Source organism: Dipodomys spectabilis, unplaced genomic scaffold (genome assembly GCF_019054845.1).
Source record: "Dipodomys spectabilis isolate Male_0828 unplaced genomic scaffold, ASM1905484v1 ptg000368l, whole genome shotgun sequence".
In the NCBI taxonomy this organism is placed as follows: Eukaryota; Metazoa; Chordata; class Mammalia; order Rodentia; family Heteromyidae; genus Dipodomys; species Dipodomys spectabilis.
Window position 1 is genome coordinate 656,412 of NW_024871045.1, and position 19,935 is coordinate 676,346.

Consider the following 19,935-nt stretch of genomic DNA (forward strand, 5'->3'; position numbering starts at 1 on the left):
CACACATATACACAGAGAACATTTTAGTGTTTTGTTTTTTAGAGCAACTTAGTTTTCCATCTTCATCATTTTTTCAAATGTTTTTCTTGTGATAAAGTGGTTACATAATTTCCCAAATTTCACAATATTGTGGGATAGTGATGCTTAGTTAAAGTCACAAACATATTCTAACTTTGATGGAGCAAATTGTCTATCATGGTCTACAACACTTATGAGTTCTATGAGCTTTGCAATAGAGTTATTTCTTCCATATGTATACTTTTTTTGTTTGGAAATATGTATATTTCTTTTGTTTTGCATAGCGTCTGCTGTTCCCTCTTTCCCACTTGTTCCCTCCCTCCCTTCAGTGACATTGAGTTGCTTAGTTCATTTTGGTCAATGTCCAGTGCAGCTGATGGATCCCACTGTTGTATGTTTTTCCCTGATTCCCTCTAGTTCTGTGTCGTCCTCCTGGTTTCCCTTCAGTATGCACATATTATCAGCAGAATGGGGTTATTTAGTAGTGATTCAATCAGATGAGTGGAAGTCCTTGGTTTCTTAAGTGTTGTTAATTTTGTTGTATCACCTTACATTTTGGATTTAACATCCACTTACCATGGAGACCATGTGGTTTGTCTCTTGCTTTTGTCTTACCTCGCTCAACATGATTTCCTGTAGCTTGATTGATTTCCCTGCTAATGCCATTATTTTGTCCTTTCTAATGGCTGGAAAATATTCTGTTGTGTATAGTTACAACAGTTTTTGGATCCATTCATCTCTGGTGGGACATATGGGTTGTTTTCCTATCCTGGCTATTGTGAACAGTGCTACAATAAACATGAGGTGCATGTGTCCTTGAATATTGGTACCTGTTGTTCAGGATAGATGCCTAGAAGTGGTATGAGTAGGCCATAAGGAAGGTCAATAATTAGCTTTCTGAGGACTCACCAGACTGCTTTCCAAAGTGATTGTGTAAGTGTACATTCACACACACACACACACACACACACACACACACACACACACACACACAGAACGTTTTCTTGATCCATTCTTCTACTGAGGGGTATCGGGGTTGGTTCCCTATCTTAGCTATGGCAAATAATGCTACAATAAACATTGTTGTGGTGGTAGTTTTAGTATGGACTTGTTTGTGATCATTTGGGTGAATGCCCAAAAGTGGGATTGCTGTGTAATAGGAGAGCTCTATGTGGAGTCTTTTGAGGAACCTCCAAACCGCTTTCCAAAGTGAATGAACAAGTTTACACTCCCACCAAGAATGCAGTAGGCTTCCCTTCTGGCCACATCCCTTCCAGCATCTGTTGGTGTAAACATATGGAACTATTCATCCTTGTGCAGGAACCATGCTAATCTTCTCTGTATGTTCCAATTTTAGTATATGTGCAGCCAAATTGAGCACAGAACATTTTTTTATATATAAAGTGTAATTGATTTTCTTAAACGAGACAATTCAACAACAAGTAAGTTCAAAAGAATTGTGAAATTTTGCAACCATGTATTTCTTACATAAGCACACATTTAAGAATAAAGTCAAGATTGACATGCCAAAAACAAAATAATTTCAGGTATTTGTTGTTCATGAGATGTGTAGGAGGAGGAATTCAATTATTCTACACAAGGCACCTGTCATAATGATCATTGCAGCAAATGTTAAGCTTTGTTAAAAGTTTTAATGTTTTAAATATCTTTCATTTTGGGATTTGCTTATATGGCAAAATTAAGACTGTTTGGCAGGTCATAAAATTTTTCGATAAAGTATATAGTATTTCTGGTAGCATGTACTAGTATGTATGTACATTTCAGAGTTTATAGAAACTTTACTAATGAGAAGTTGCAAAGACTGTGTAAAGAAGTAGAGTGAAGAGTTAAGATTTTAAGTACACAGTTTCTCTTAAATCTTTAGGGCTCCCTTACGTTATATGTTAGTGATGAACAAATAATGAAATAAGCCACATACAAATGATGAGATGAACTATAAATAGTAACCTTAGTGGGTAAATTTAAAGGCTACTCATAGCTTTATCCAGTTTTAAATGTACAGGAATATGAGAAAAATAGTAAAATCTACTATATACTCTTCAAATAATCAGAGCCTTGGTAATTGTTTTGTTTTTATTTTAGTAATCATTAATATATAATTATTGTTTTCTTTATTTATAGCATTTTTTCCTTGTTGTAATATAATACAACTTTTTGTGAGTCGTGATTAAGAGGTACTTTGAGAATATTATTGGGATGGCCACACCATTTTTCATAGGTCCATGTAAATTTAGAAAGAGCAAAACTAAAAACAAAATATTGATTAAAAATTATATCAAGTAGAGTCTGAATCAGGAGTGTTGATAAATATCCATACCTAAAATCTTATCCCTAGTCTGAAGTAGTGGTATTACAGAGTTGAGGCCACAAAATTGAGAAACTGTGCTTTGTTTTGCTGTTTTTTGCTTTGGTTTTGTTGGTTGTGGGGCTTGAACTCTGGGTCTTAGGTACTGTCCCTCAGCTCTTCAGCTCAAGGCTAGCGTTATCACTTGATCCACAGCACCACTTTCATCTTTTTCTGCTTATGTCGTGCTGAGGAATGAAATCCAGGACCTCATGCATGCAAGGCAAGCACTCTACCACTGAGTCACCTTTCCAGCTCCTGAGAAACTGTGATTTAAAAATCATCTGAACAATATTTGCTTTCTGCTTTTGGTTATATAATGAAATATGTGAACACATTTTTATATTTTTGTGAACTGTCATACTTCTAAATTTATACTAGCTGCAGAAAATTTATCCTTTTCAAAGTCAAGAAATATTTCTGAGAGTTTGCTTCTGTGAAGAATGTTTTTGCATTTATAATTTCTTCTGAGCCATTTTTATTTATTATCAAAATCACTTTATTTTTTATGTTGATAAGTTATCATAAATCAAATACCTTCAAAAGTACATGTAGTGTCTCAAGATAGCAGTATGAATATTCTCATACACCTCTTGTTTATCTGTTATGCACGTTAATATTATGATATTTTTCTCTCTTTCACTCTCTCTCATTTCTGCTCTTTCTCTTTCATGCTCCATATCTGCTACTTAGAATTTCTGATGGTCTACTATTATCCTTCAGGATCTACTGGTTTTGTGGGAACATGATAGGGACCATCAGTTACCCTTGCATTCTTTAAGAGTTATAACAGTGACGTGAAATTATTCTTTGCCATTCTAAATGGCAAAAGAACAGATCTAGGAATTCCTTTTCACTTTTAGTACTATTATAAATTTTATCTCATATGAATAATTGGGACTGATAATATACTTTTAGCCTGGGACCTAAAAGTTCTTTTTCTTTTACAAACAACCTTTTTCTTTTATTATCAGTAAGTAACAAAAACAAAGCTATCCTATGGGAAAGTGGCTGAAGTTGTTCACAGGGATGAAAAACAAGTTAATGGGGGAAGTGAGTACAAAGGATACCCTTCATATAGCACAGATCCTTAGAGTAGTTTATTATGTACATTTTGTGATAAGGACAACGTGCTGGGAACTCTAGATTAAATCACTGAACACCTGATATATATATGCACATATATTTATATATGTATATTTATTTATATATGCATATATGTGTATATCGGCCCATATATGTACACATGAATGTCACTGTACACACAAATACACACATACGTACACACATGTACACATGCACAAATGGAAAAAGACACATAGATATAGCCAACACAAGTTTCACTAGTTGTTAAATATGCCTTAGACAGAATGCTTGGAAAAAAATGTGTTGAAGATGTATTCGTCTCTAAGAGTTCTTTTACCACTCCTCTTATCTCTTCCAACTGGTAGGTTTAGAGAGATTCGACTTGAAAAGTGCAGTGTAAGTGATAGCAAGTCCCTCGCAAATCTCAATAAGTATTGGTCATATGGTGTCTCCCTGCTCCCCATGGAATGCCTGCTCTTGTAGACACTCTCAACATCCAAAGTAGTAGGACAATATCCTTGTTAAGAATAAAGTTATAAGGCTTTAAATGGCATCCTTCCTTGGGCTCTTTTCCAACAGCGAGCATCAATTCCTAAGCAGATGAGTGACTCCCCAGAAGACTGGAGCGCAGGTCAAAATTTAACCAACCCATATGAAAAGTCTAAAGTGAGCAGTTCTGACTGAGGTCATACAGATGTCCTGGCCACGAATATGAGAGAAAAAGAAAGTTTTTTATGTGTAGAACACAATTATACCAACTGACAAAAGATGATGTGCATTTCATTTATTTGCTTTTGGACTTGGAAAGTGTTTTTAAGTGTGTCTACACAAGTAGAATCAGCATGAAACAAGCCAGCATTTCTTCATTTAAGATGCAAGGAAAGTATACAGGTTGACCCATTGTAACAATGAGATTTGCAAGATACTATTAGAGGGGGGTAGACGGAGGTATTTGGGATGTGTGAAGGTAAGGAATAGTAGGAGAAAACAAAGGAGGTGGTAACAATGCTCAATAAGAAATGTACGCATTACCTTACTTATGTAACTATAACCTCTCTGTACAGTACTGAGCTTCTTCAGTAAAAGTGCTGGCAAAATTGGTTAATCACTCATAGAAAACTAAAACTATATCCTTGTATATCATCCTGTACTGAATCAACTCCAAATGTATCAAAGACCTCAGAGTCAAAGCAGACACCCTGAAAACATTACAGGATGGAGTAGGACATACCCAAGGTCTCCTGTGCAGAGGATGAAATTTTCTTAATAGAGACCCAGAAGCACAAGAAATCAAAGAAAGTTTGGACAAATGGTATTGTATGAAATTGCAGAGCTTCTGAATGGCAAAGGACATAGCTAGCAAGATCAATAGAAAGCCCATTGATTGGGAGAAGATCTTCACTAGCCATACAATAGAGAAGGATCTCATATCTAAAATATACTTGGAACTCAAAACATTAAATCCCCCAATAACAAATCCTCAAAGAAACAACTGCCCAATAAATAAGTGGGCTAAAGACTTCAAGGCAATCTTCTTTGAAAAGAAAAGAAGGAAGGCCAATAGACACATGAAGAAATGCTCAACCTCCCAAGCCATAAAAGAAAAGCAAATCAAAACAACATTGAGATACTTACCTTACCCCGTTTAGAATGGGTAAATCAAGAACTCTAATAACAACATATCCTTCAGGGGATGTGGCCAGAAGGGAACCTTACTGCATTGTTGGTGGGAATGTAACTTGTTCAACTACTTTGGCGTAGTATGGAGGTTCCTCAAAAGATTCCACCTAGAACTTCCCTATGACCCAGCAATCTACCTTTTGGGCATTTACCCAAATGATCACAAACAAGACCACACTAGCATTACCAGAACAACTATATTTATTGCAGCATTATTTAACATAGCTAAGATATGGAATCAACACAGATGCCCCTCAGTAGATGGATGGATCGAGAAAATGTGGCATTTAACCAAGTCCTAATCTTAGATAGGGAAATGGTTTGGATAGAATGATAGGACAGAGATTACAAAAAAACGAACAAGAAAAAATGGAAAAACCAAAATTTAAATTTAAGTAGTGAAACACTTAAAAATTATGTAAGTTTAAACAAATGATATTGAGAAAAGAACAGGATAAGATGAGACGAAGGGATGGATTGAAAGGAGAAATGAAAACTAAAAAATAAAAATTCTTAAAATTAGTTACTTGAAAATTATATACATATGAAGTGATAATACTGCTATTAAAGAATTTAAGCCTAAGAGGTTGTGAATTGAGTAATAATTTTCTGGATTAAATGTATACAAAATGGGGTATAAGGTCTAATAATCGATGACGGGTATATATCTGGGAATGAGCCGAATAGCAATTTAGTCATGCAAAAAAAGAAAGAAAGAGAAAAAAAATGAAAAGAATACTTAAAAAGGACCAAAAGTTCAGAAGAGATAAAAAAGCACACACACACACACACACACACACACACACACACACACACACACACACACGTATACACTTAAAATAAAAATTATGGGAGGAAAATAAGATTAATAGAAAACAATTTTAACAATTAAAAAAAATTTTTAAAGTTCACATAAGAGTTCTTTGCAACAATGAAATTCATTGTACAATTCATTATGTCGAAAAATGAACTTAACAATTTTGGTGGGGGGTGGGGGAAGGATGGAGTGGGGGGAGGGGGAAGTATGGGAAGGGATGGGAAGGGGAAACAACTAGGAAGCAACAATGCTTGATAAGAAATATACTCTATATCTTGCCCATGTAATTGTAACTCCTCTGTACTGTATTCTCACAATAAAAAACTAAACTAAATTTTAAAAAAAGAGTTCTTTGATATTTTGGGGGGGGATGTATTGGGGCAATGGGATGATTGTGTATCTCCCGTGTCATAACCAGTCTCTTGGTGGAGTCTCTGGTCTGCTTGTGGTGTTTGGTTTTCCAGTGGCTTGATTGTTTTCTTAAGTCAGTGTTTGAGCAGGCAGAAAAATGCTTTGCATAACCCATTGTTTTGTGATCCTTCTCCCAGGCTAGTTCAGTGGGAGGTAGATTTGCTTTGAGTATCCCAAAAGAGGGAGATGGGAATTTCCTCTAGTTTGAAGATGCTGTGCTGAGACTAGGTTATGGGTAGAGTTGAGGCCTTTCAGCAATCAGTAGCTTTTCCTTGCTGCGTTAGCTCCTGAGACTCTCAGAGAGCCCAGCTTGGAGCCATTCTCAGGGTTTATGTTTACTGAGTTTCAATTGTTTGTCTAGGCTGCTGTAGGGAGGGGCAGCCTCTGGCTCTGTTTACCCTGTGGTGAAAGTCACTCCTCTGGGGGCAGATTTTTCTTTGTCTGGGCTGGTTGACTTTCCCCTGGGTAAAGCTGAGCCTGGCAGGTCAGGGCAGATTCCTGTGACCTGCTAAATGACTCTTCTCTTTGCTTCCAAGGCCTGAGTTGGAGCTAGTTGCTCAACTGGGCCTTTGTTAGTATCAAAGATGGAGATCTCCAGTGGTAGGGAACACGCAGCCTTCCCTCCTCTGCTCCCTGAGGAGAAATGAGGAGATCTGGGTTCTACTCATGCTAGAGTCTTGTTCCTGGACAGTTTCTGGTCTGTGATCTGCAGGATGAATATATCTGCTCCTTGTCAGTTCTTGCTTCTGTTGCGTAGAATCCACGTGTTCGCCACATCTGGAGCCTTTGTCCCAGATTCTCTCTGTAGTTATGGCTGCTATGAGTGTCTCTGCTACCAACCCTGCCACTGCAGCCATGGCTAGCTGCATGTGTTCAGATCTGTTTCTTTGCTTGGATTTTCCCTCTCTGTCCAAACTCTCTCTATTGAGATGACACACTTGGTGTGACTCTGTAGCCTAAGACTGTTCACTGGAATACTAAAATGCTTTCTATAGGAGAGCTTGTTTAGCCTTCAGCTTCTCTTCTTCCATCTTCCTCTGAATCTCATGATTTTTTTATGAGTGTTATTTTTTTTAAGAAAAATTGTCATTGGTGTTGGCATACAATGAGCCTTCTCTAGCCTTAATTTAATAAAATAAAACTCTCTGGCTGGGCAACGGTGGCTCATGCTTGTAATCCTAGCTATTCAGGAGGCTGATATATGAGGATCTCAGTTCAAAGACAGCCCAGGCAGGAAAGTCTGTGAGACTTTTATCTCCAATAAGCCACTAGAAAACCAGAAGTGGCACTGTGGCTCAAGCGGTAGAGCGATCACCGTGAGCTGAAGAGTGTAGGACCAGTGCCGAGGCCAAGTTCAAGCCCCAAGATTGACCAAAGAAACAAAATAAAACAACAACAAGAAAACAAAAACTCTCTGATTCTATGACAGCATAAATTTTGTGGGTAATGGTTAAGACCAAGTTGCCATTCTAAAAAAACATATATATCACCCCAAAAAAGAGGCAAAATAGGAAATATATAGCAGGAAACTTATAAATTTTAATGGACTAACAGTCTGTCAGTTTGTTTTAACTTTTTTATCAAAAATGAAAGTAATACTTGATAATATTATATTAAAACATTTAAATATCTTTTTTTTGGATTTGTGGATTATTTATTTTTTATTTAGATGATAACCCAGTAATACTTATTCATTTTCTTCTTTTAAAATTTTGTTTATTTTATTTTATTGTATTTTATTTTTTGTGAACATATTGTACAGAGGGGTTACAATTACACGGGTAGGATAATGTGTACATTTCTTATCAAGCAATGCAGCCTCCTCCTTTGTTTACCCTTCACATCCCTTCCCAGCCACTCCCCCAACCCCACAGAATCCACCCGCCCCTCCCCTGCACACCCCGCCCTCCCTACACCAAAATTGTAAAGCTCGTTTTCAACATGACAACTTGTACTTCTCATTGTTGCAACAGGTCCACCTGTATCCTTAAACGACTTGTTTTTCCCCATCTCCTCCACAAGTTATACTGACAACAAATATAGTGAAAGCAGGGGTTATATTGTGGGGGAGGGACATACAAAGCAACAAAGAGATAATCTTATAAATGGATTAGAAAAAATGCATGAAAGAAAAAAACATTAAAATACATATCTAAGGGTTCATTTTCCTAACCTCACATTATCTGACCTTTTCCGCTTGACTCATACATATACTAGATATTGCAAAGAAGGGAAACCATGGATCCTGTGTTTCTTTGGGCCTGGCTTACTTCATTTAATATAATTTTTTCCAAGTTTTTCCATTTCCTAACATATGGGGCAATGCCATTCTTTCTGATGGAGGCATAGAATTCCGTTGTGTGTATATACCACATATTCTTGATCCATTCATCTACTGAGGGGCATCTGGGTTGGTTCCATATCTTAGCTATGGTAAATAATGCTGCAATAAACATAGTTGTGCTGTTAGCTTTAGTGTGGTCTTGTTTGTAAACATTTGGGTAAATGCCCAAAAGTGGGATTGCTGAGTCATAGGGGAGTTCTATGTGAAGTCTTCTCAGGAACCTCCATACTGCTTTCCAAAGTGGTTAAACAAGTTTACATTCCCATCAACAATGAAGAAAGCATCCCTTCTGTCCACATCCCCTCCAGCATCTGCTGTTGTTAGAGTTCTTAATTTTTGCCATTCTAACTGTAGTGAGGTGGTATCTCAATGTTGTTTTGCTTTGCATTTCTTTTATGGCTAGGGATGTTGAGCATTTCTTCAAGTGTCTATTGGCCATCCTTCTTTCTTCTTCAGAGAAATTTCTCTTTAAGTCTTTATCACACTTATTTATTGGGCAGTTGTTTCTTTGAGGATTTGTAGTTGGGGAATTTAATTTTTCGAGTTCCAAGTATATTTTAGATATGAGACCCTTGTCTGTTGTATGGCTAGTGAAGATCTTCTCCCAATCCGTGGGCTTTCTATTGATCTTGCTAGCTATGTTCTTGGCCATGCAGAAGCTCTGCAACTTCATGCAATCCCATTTGTCCAAACTTTCTTTGATTTGTTGTGTTTCCGGGTCTCTATTCAGGAAATTTTGGCCTGAGCCAAGGAGACCTAGGGTTTCTCCTGTTCCATCCTGTTGTGTTTTCAGTGTGTCTGCTTTGACTTCGAGGACTTTGATCCATTTGGAGTTGATTCTGGTGCAGGGTGATATATAAGGATCTAGCTTTAGTTTTCTACAAGTAGTTAACCAATTTTGCCAGCACCATTTACTACAGAGGCTGTCTTTCTTCCATTCTATTGTTTTAGCTCCCTTATCAAAGATTAGATGGCTATAGGTTTGTAGGTTTCTTTCTGGGTTTTCAATTCTATTCCATTGGTCCTGAGTTCTGTTCTTATGCCAATACCAAGCTGTTTTGATTACTATGGCTTTATATTAGAGTTTGAAATTTGGTATTGATATTCCTCCAGCAGTGTTCTTTCCGTTGAGGAGCGTTTTTGCTATTCGGGGTCTTTTATTGTTCCATATGAATTTTTGGATTGCCTCTTCTAGTTCCTTGAAGAATAAGGTTGGAATTTTGATAGGTATCGCGTTGAATTTGTAGATAGCCTTGGCAAGTATTGCCATTTTCATGATGTTAATCTTTAAAATCCAGGAGCGTGGGAGGTTTTGCCATTTTCTAAGTTCTGTTTTGATTTCCTTCTTCAAGATTTTAAAGTTTTCATCATAGAGGTCCTTCACTTCTTTGGTTAAGTTAATTCCTAGGTATTTTATTTTTTTGTGGTGCTATTACAAATGGGGTTGCTTTCCTAATTTCAGCCACACTTTTCTCATTGTTGGCATACAGAAAACCCATTGATTTTGGGGGGTTAATTTTATACCCTGCTACTTTGCCAAAGTTTTGAATTAGCTTGAAAAATTTGGGAGTGGAGTTATGGGATTCTTTAAATACAAGACCATGTCATTTGCAAAGAGTGAGAGTTTTATTTCTTCTTTCCCTATTTGGATCCCCTTTATGTCTGCATCTTGTCTTATTGCTGTAGCTAGGCATTCTAATACTAGATTGAAGAGAAGTGGTGAGAGTGGATATCCTTGTCTTGTTCCTGAGTTAAGAGGAAATGGCTTTAGTTTTTCACCATTAAGTATAATGCTGGCTGTAGGTTTGTCATATACAAGGCTTTTAAATTTCTTTGACCTTGACATTTAAGATTTACTTTAAAAAGAAATTCAACAGGTGACAGTGTTTTCTCCTTACTTTTCCAAAGAAATGTTTATTTCATCATTATAGTGTATAGCACAATATAACCAGAAAGCATTTGTTAAGAAAAAATATTCCCATTCTTTGTTTTGCTTGTCTGTATTTAAAGCTGCATACTACATCCTACCCACCCTATTGTTTGCCTTCTCATATGAAGCATTTCAGTAAATGTGTCTGCCAGCAAAGTTTTACAAAATAGCATTCTTTCATTCATTGTGCTTTCCAAAATATATCTCACAAATGCCAACAACAAAACACAACTTAAAACATCTGTGGATTTTTCTATTTATGGTGCAAAGTAATCACTTTCCATAGTCCTTAGAACCAGCACTTCACAGACATTAAATGCTCTTTCATTTCCATGCTTTAGAACAGCAGCATGTAACAATGGTGTACATGTTAATTTGTTCACCACATCTGGTTTGTTTACCGCAAGGACTGTCTTCATGGAAGATGGTAATAGATGAGTTGTGCAATTACGTAGTTTAAAAGGGCTCTGAGTTGGGGATAAAGAGTACCCATTTATGTGACTAAATATTTAAATTACATCCTATAATGTATACTCCTTCAATTTTCTGGCTAAAATGTTCTACATTCTAGGTTTTTTTAAAGCAATATTTTATGTTGTTTCCTTGTTGACAACGAAATTGGAAGACTTAAAAATTTCCTATACCATGGCCATCTGAAATGAGATGGATGTACTTAGGTTAACATAAAGAAATTTTGGGACCGTATTAATGTTTGAAGCTTGGATGGGATTTGATTGGGAATTGTGAAAGACTTTCATAGTATGAGAAGAAAAACAAAAGACCATACTAATACTTTTATCTGCCACATTGTTTTATTAGTTTATTCAAACACACACATAGAAACACACAGATACACATTATGAAGACCCAGTCAGTCTGCAAGAAAATATTTTAATGGGAATTCCATAAAATATTTAGTCTGCTGAGATCTGATTAGAATTTATAGAAATATCTAATGGCTTCCACCCCTGGACAAGTTATTATCATTGGTGAAGATGTTGCCATTTGATTTTAGAATGCCCCCGAAAGACCTATGTGTTAAAGAAAAATGACATTCCAATTCCTCCCAGACTGTGGAGCATACCTGAATAGTTCTTCTGGAGATTAAGTTCTTCAGAGTGAAACCCATGAGAAAAAGACTCTCATCTTCTTTCTTCTTTTATCTTTTAATCATTCTAGGTAAAAAACATTTCTCTTTGACATACTCCTCTCCTTGACATTGTCTTGGCACTGGCCCGCAAAGCAATAAAACCAGCTGAACATACACTGAAACATTCAGTCTTGTAAATCTGAGTAAGCCTTTCTGCTTAATAAATGGAAAATATCACTTATTATGGTAGGTTATAAAGCTCACCCAACGTTCTAGTCTTTCTAACAATGTAGAGTATATTAAAATGTGCTTCATTAAAAATATATAACTCCATGTTGTATATTGTGTTTTTATTTCTGTTGATCCTAGCGCTTACAATCAGGACCTAACTGTAAAACTGTTTGCAATAAATAATCACATTACTTTTATGATTCCATAATTTAACTTGTTTTCCTACAAATTTATAGAATAGTGTAGCTATGGAAAATCAATAAATATTGCATTTTGATATAGGCTTACCTATCACTACAAGTGTTGTCAAAATTTATCTACACTGAAATGATTGCCATTGATATCTTTCTCAAGATTACAAATGTTTATACTTTCAGCTGACCTTTTACAAACTCATACCCCAAACATAATTTTTAGTTTGTTCATGCAATCATAGGAACATAAATATATGGCACAAAATGTTAATTAACTTTATCTGCTGTCATTAATGGAGTATACCTAATAGAATTAAGTATATACCCTCAGGCAAATAAAATACTTCCTTCTAAATCCAGACTTGCAGGCAGACAGAGAGAAACCCACACCCACACACATGCACACATACACACACACACACACACACACACACGTACTTACCACTCTGACTCAGGTTAGATTCCAGATATTGGGTATCAGACAATGATCTTTTAATCAAACTTTCTTGTCCAGACAAAATACATTCATAATTCCACACATATAAAAGCACCAGATCATTCAAAATCGTGAGAATATTTAACAGAACCACCCCGCTCTGGCCATCTACTCCCTGATTTCATTCATTCATGTCAATGCATTTTTCATATCATAATTAAAAATCTTTTTCTATCTCTCTGATTAGCAGATAATATGTTATCATATAAGAGAAAATGTAGGTAAAATTACATATGAAAATTGCATATGACATAATGACATTCCTGAGGATAAAACATGCCTGTTTTTCAGTTTGGTTGCCAAAATGGAAATATTAGACCTTTCGAATATTTAACTTTAAATCTGAACCTTCAAATTTCACTAGGATTTGAATTGTGTTACTTACAATATTAATATAAAATAAAAGCATTACTAAATAGAAAGAAAATTATAAGTTTATCATACCTTAATCCCTGAATTGACTTTATTATAAAAACAATTACATTTATTTAACATGATAAACATCCTGAAACAAACTATGAGGTATGGAAACAGAAGACTCCGTTTTTTGTTTAGTGTATGTTGTTGTTATTTATAGTTTGTGATGATTCTGTCTTCTTTACCTTATGCATGGTATATTCATTCTACATCTTCAGGAAGGTGGGGGTGGGCACAGAGCTTTAGGGAAAGGGTGAAAAAATGAAGCAGTGGAGTTCCTTGAATATTGATGAAAGTGAACTATTTAACACATGGGTGGGGAAAGAAGGTAGGGAATGGGAAAATATGAGGGAACTGAAGACATTTCATAAAAGGAAATGTACTCATTACCTGACTCATATAATTGTAATCCATCTATAAATCAACTTAACAACAGAGTAAATTTATTTTAAAAGTCGAACAAAACATTTTCTTAGAATCTTATGAGTATGTTTTGTTCACTGGTTTGAGCTGGTTGAGTCTATCTCTGAAAATAGCTACATTTACATTATTGGGCGAATTTCTGAGCTACTAGTAGTTAGAAGTCAATTATGATTGTATGTTTTTCTGAGACTCTAATTCATTTATTTCTTTAATCTAATTTGTATGATTTCTATCTACCAGTTTTTGAATTGGCTTATTCCTGTTTTTCAAGGACCTAGTGCTGAATTATTAGTGCTGATTTAAGATTGTTCTAATTTGTTGATGTATATACTCAAAGCTATAAATTTTCCTGAGTATTGCCTGTGTTCTTGTGTCCCAGAGGAGGTAATATTTTGTCTGTTCACTTCCAGTTATTTCTGTATTTCTGTTTATGTTACTTTGAAATAGTGATTTCAGGCTTGTATGAAGAGACAGTAATAATATGAAATGTATATTATTACATTGAATGAAAGAGCAGACATTTTAACCTTTTTTCTTCAAGTAAATTAATATTAAGCAAAGCTTATTAAAATAATTACTTATTTATTTTTTAGAGGATGAGTATAGTACTATTGGATATCTTGGAGGAAAGATATAAGACTCATCACAGCTGATGCCTTATATTGAATTTACACGCTAAACTTTCTTTTTCAGAAGACTAAAGCTTCAATTCTTTCAGATTAGTATTAGAAAATCATAATCTCTGCATATTGATTTGTTATCCTCTGCTATTTTCAATTCCATTCTTCCTCCATTATATATCAAGGGCTTTGAATGACTAATTCTTTAAAATGCCTATATTTCCTATATTGTGATGTATATCTCATTGATATAAATATTAATTTATCTCTCAGTCTCATCTTGAGCTGCATTCATATGAAATTTATGCAGTCTCAAGCAAGAAACCTGACTATTTACTCTTTTCTATGTTTTAATCAATAAATCCATTCTAATACTTTAATTGAAATATATATAAAGTTTTTAACATGAAGACAACCCTCCCCCATTATACTTTAAAGTGAAATCTTGGGGACTATTTTATATATAAAAATACAAAAGTAGAGGCTGGGAAGGTGGCTCAGTGGTAGAGCGCTTGCCTTTCATGCATGAGGCCCTCGGATCAATTCCTCAGCACCACATAAGCAGAAAAAAAAAGCCAGAAGTGGCACTATGGCTCAAGTGCTAGAGTGCTAGCCTTGAACTGAGGAGCTGAGGGACAGCGCCCAGGCCCAGATTTCAGGCCCCATGACCGGAACCCTCCACAAAAAGATTAAAAAAATAAAAAAGTGCAATGCACATGTTTATATATGAATAATCTAATGATTAAATCAACTAGACACAAGAACTACCATACCACATCAAGTCTCAATTTACTTAAAAGCACCAAAATATTAGTGTTCATGAATATCACTCATTGTTAAAAAATGACGAGTCAAAACAAAGTTTATATTATATTTGAAATTTGAAAAATGAAAATTACACTCAGATTTGCTGTCAATATCTTGTTTCCATGTATACATTTTTTTCAGCATATAGAGAAACAAAAAATAAGGGTTTGTCACATACAATGAAAAATATAAAAGTAGACTGCCTTTCTTTAAGATGATAAGTACATGCAAATCTTTAAGATGATAAGTACATTCAAATATACTATGAAAATTCATAAGAGGATTTATGATCAGAACTGATAGGTCAGCAAAATAACTGGAAAATTGTAAATGTTAATTGTGCTTTCAATATAGGAAGACAAGTTTTCAATTCACGAGCCTATAGAAGAAGACTTTGTATCTGTACACAATCCACTTTTAACTGCTAAAAGCACTTTCTTAAGCTCTAATTAGAAAGGGAAAAATTAACTAACATCTTACATGATTGTTTTGACAATTAATTTGTATATTGAAGGTCAAAGGGAGGAATTGGAGATTAATATAATCTTTTTCCTCTCTTCTGATTATTACACAGCAATAGCTGTGAATTCAGGAGTCTCATGCAATGTACTCACAGCTGAATTACTAATATGCTTAAAAATATGGAACGTATGATAAGGAAATAGATCAGCCAGCAAGCACAAAAACTCGTGATAAGATCAAACTTTTGAGCAGGGTTGCCACATAATTTAGGAATGCAATTCCTTCATATGAACTTCAAATTTTGTGGCTTTCCTTGGGTTTAAAAGGTAAGATAGCCCTGTAGAAACAAGAATTCCTGTTCAGCCAAGTAGAACATCCACATGTTGCAAATTTTCATTCCATAAAAACTCTTTGTTAGAGTACTTTCATTTAATATACTTCAGCACATCATCCTTCCCGGTTGGAGACAGGAAAAAAGATAATTTTGTTTGAATATTATCTTACATAAATTAGTGTGTACAGGGATGATTTGTTTAATTACAGATGTTTGTAATAAATGTAAATAGGGATCATGTCACAACTAAAAAATATAAACAAAATCACATAACAAGGCTAGAAGTCACAGAATTTTGTGCATGAAAACATACATTAGATTAGTTGCAGAATTTCTATTTTGAGAAAAACTTTATATTAAAGTATAATGCACTTTACGAAGAGTTGAAACATTTTATTGAAAAATATATTCTTAGAGATATTTTTGCTTCATAGTTTTAAGAAGAAAAATGTTCCCAAAGTAATTACTCCTTTATTGTTTTCCTGTTTCCATGTGATTAACCTCCAATTTAGAAATCCAGATATATGATTTAATTTAACCAAAAATATTTATTGAATATAAAAATCTCTACTCTCTACATTCTTCACACTAAGATCACCAAATATGTTGAATCTTAAATAATTAGTCTCTTTTTAACCTATGTTAATACTATTTACAATGTGAGTGAAATGTTTAAAAATAGTATTTATTTTAGCTTAGTTGCTCTGAAAAGACAATAAATGATACTATCAAAGCCTAAAAATTATTAGATTTAAAATTTAGAATTCAGGAAATGATTTTGACCACTCTGGTTACTGGAGCCTTCACTACAACCTCATGAGACAATTTATATTGGTGAAGCAAAAATCTAAGGTAAGATATTTATGAATAAAAAATCATGTCATTCTGAATATGTCGAGCTACATATAAAACAGAAAATTTAGCTTTTAAATATCTGAATATGCTAGTACATTTAATTGCAGGGCAAGTACTTATTCTGAAAGGAGATAAAATTGCATTTATTCTGAAATGTAAACCTAACTATTTATTTGAATAAAAGACAATGTTTAAAATATCACTCAGTCAAGAGAAGGTGTACTGTTAGATGTTTTTCTTTTTTTTTTTTTTAAATTTAATTTAATTTTATTTGTGAACATACTGTAGAGAGGAGTTACAGTTACATGGGCAGGATAATGCATACATTTCTTACCAAGCATTGCAGCCTCCTCCTTTGTTTATCCTTCACATCCCTTCCCAGCCTCCCCCCTCCCCCCCTAATCCCAATCCTTCTCCTTCCCCCCCTCCCCCCCCCCTCGCACCAACGTTGTAAAGCTCGTTTTGGACATGACAACTTGTACTTCTCATTGTTGCAACAGGTCCACCTGTATCCTTAAACAACTGGTTTTTCCCCATCTCCTCCACAAGTTATACTGACATCAAATATAGTGAAAGCAGGGGTTATATTGTGGGGGAGGGACATACAAAGCAACAAAGAGATAATCTTATAACTGTGTTAGAAACACATGCATGAAAGAAAAAAAACATTAAAATACACATCTAAGGGTTCATTTTCTTGACATCACATTATCTGACCTTTTCCGCTTGACTCATACATATACTAGATATTACAAATAAGGGAAACCATGGGACCTACGTTTCTTTGGGCCTGGCTTACTTCACTTAATATAATTTTTTCCAAGTTTTTCCATTTCCTAACAAATGGGGCAATGTCATTCTTTCTGATGAAGGCATAGAATTCCATACTAGCCATACAACGGACAAGGGTCTCATATCTAAAATATACTTGGAACTCAAAATATTAAACCCCCCAACAACAAATCCTCAAAGAAACAACTGCCCAATAAATAAGTGGGCGAAAGACTTAAAGAGAAACTTCTCTGAAGAAGAAAGAAGGATGGCCAATAGACACTTGAAGAAATGTTCAACATCCCTAGCCATAAAAGAAATGCAAATCAAAACAACATTGAGATATCACCTCACTCCAGTTAGAACGGCAAAAATCAAGAACTCTAACAACAACAGATGCTGGAGGGGATGTGGACAGAAAGGAACCTTACTTCATTGTTGGTGGGAATGTAAACTTGTTCAACCACTTTGGAAAGCAGTATGGAGGTTCCTGAGAAGACTTCACATAGAACTCCCCTATGACCCAGCAATCCCACTTTTGGGCATTTACCCAAATGTTTACAAACAAGACCACACTAAAGCTACCAGCACAACTATGTTTATTGCAGCATTATTTACCATAGCTAAGATATGGAACCAACCCAGATGCCCCTCAGTAGATGAATGGATCAAGAAACTGTTAGATGTTTTCCATGCCAATTATGTTCTCTAAACTTACTACAAATATTAGATTAGTAAACCTAATTCATTCCTTTGTAGGGAAACAGAAATTCAGTTTCCTAAAACGCAAGACTATAACTATTTCTCAAACAATTACTAAGTAACTGTTTTATATTTTTTGTCATGGAATCTTATTTGATATATTTTTATTCATTAAGTTAAATAATTGGCCAATAATAATATAAATTATGCATGAACAAAGTTTATTTAACGTAAGTATTTCACAAGACATGTCATGGCTCTCTTAAAGAACACTAGAAGGCAGTGTACATTTTATTAATTTTTAGTTATTTTGTTAATGGATATTAATTGTCAGACGTGGCAATTCCATAATATATTTAAAGTATTTGATTATACTCCCTCTATTTCCTTTTCATTACTGGTACCTCCAAAGATCTTGTTTTTCACATAAAATTACATCTTTATATATGCACATATAAACTAATTTGGAAAAGTTAAGCTAAACTGCAGCTTAACTCAAGATGTAAAGTGGATTAATAGAATGAATAAAAATTGAATACTTTTTTAACTTTTGAATTGAGCTATCATTACTATTATGGTTTTATGGTTAGGGTTAGGATCCCAGAAAGAATTAGAATTAGGATTAGAGAAATAGAAAATTTAGGTTCAACATAGGATGAACCATTTCAAAAATGATACTCACAAGACACTATGTTGAAAATGAAGTTTTCCTTAATGCTAACACTAATCCCAGCTGGAACTGAGACCTAACTTTGACCCTAATTATAGTCCAATTCTAATGTTTAAGAAAAAGACTCTAGTTTTTAATCATTCTAAAGAATACTCCAGTTTGCACTCTGGAAATGAGTACAGTTTGCCATAATTCCCAAAAATTTCCTGATTCTAACTCTGAAGTTATCTTCTTCCCTAACATGAACCAGTTTCAGCGTTTTGTAATTCCCTTTACCCTCCCCAGATTAGACATGTATATACAAGATGCAGGGTATCAAAATCGAGTACAGTGACAACAGGGGATATTCCATAGGAGAAAGAACATACTAAGGAAACAACAACAAAAATGAATAAAATGACATTGTACATTTACAAAAGTAACAATAGAGACCGAACTTCCAAACATGCCCCTTATTACCAAGCTAGTTATTGCAATTCATGTCCTTATCATTTTTGGAACTTCACTAAAATTTTTTGTAGCCTTCCATGTGGACTTATATGTTCAATTTTTCCTAAATCTATCTACTCATAAGATACCAGCCAGAGGGGCTGGGAAGGTGGCTCAGTGGTAGAGTGCTTGCCTTGCATGCATGAGGACCTGGGTTCGATTCCTCAGCACCACATAAGCAGAAAAAGCCGGAAGTGGAGCTGTGACTCTAGTGGTAGAGTGCTAGCCTTGAGCTGAAGAGCCAAGGGACAGTGCCCAGGCCCAGAGTTCAGGCCTCACGACCAAAAAAAAAAAAAAAAAAAGATACCAGCCAGCTCTCTTCTGAAGCCAAAAAGGCAGCCTTCTACATATTGGTTCCAAATCACTTGTATTTTTTCTTTGTACTAAGAATACTGTTTTGCAGCCCAGTGCTAGTGGCTCATTTTATAATTGTAGCTACTCAGGAAGCTGAAATGAGGATCATGGTTCAAAGCCAGCCTGGGCAGAAAAAGTCCATCAGACTCTTATCTCCAATAAACCACCAGAAATACAGAAGTGGCTTAAGTGGTAGAGATCTAGCCTTGAGCTGAATAGATGAGGGACAGCGCCCAGGCCCAGAGTTCAAGGCCCACGACCACCACCAGCAACTACAACAACAATAAAGAGAATACTTACTCAAAAGGCAAGAGCATTAAGCAGTCTTAAAGATAGGCTCAAGTCTAACATTTTAGTCTTATGTTAGAT

General features: G+C 35.1%; 1 pseudogene; it reads right to left on the reverse strand.

Annotated features, from left to right (window-relative positions):
- Positions 1-1,308: 1,308 nt before the first annotated feature.
- On the reverse strand, positions 1,309-1,399 carry LOC122096342 (annotated as a pseudogene).
- Between the last annotated feature and the right edge of the window lie 18,536 nt (positions 1,400-19,935).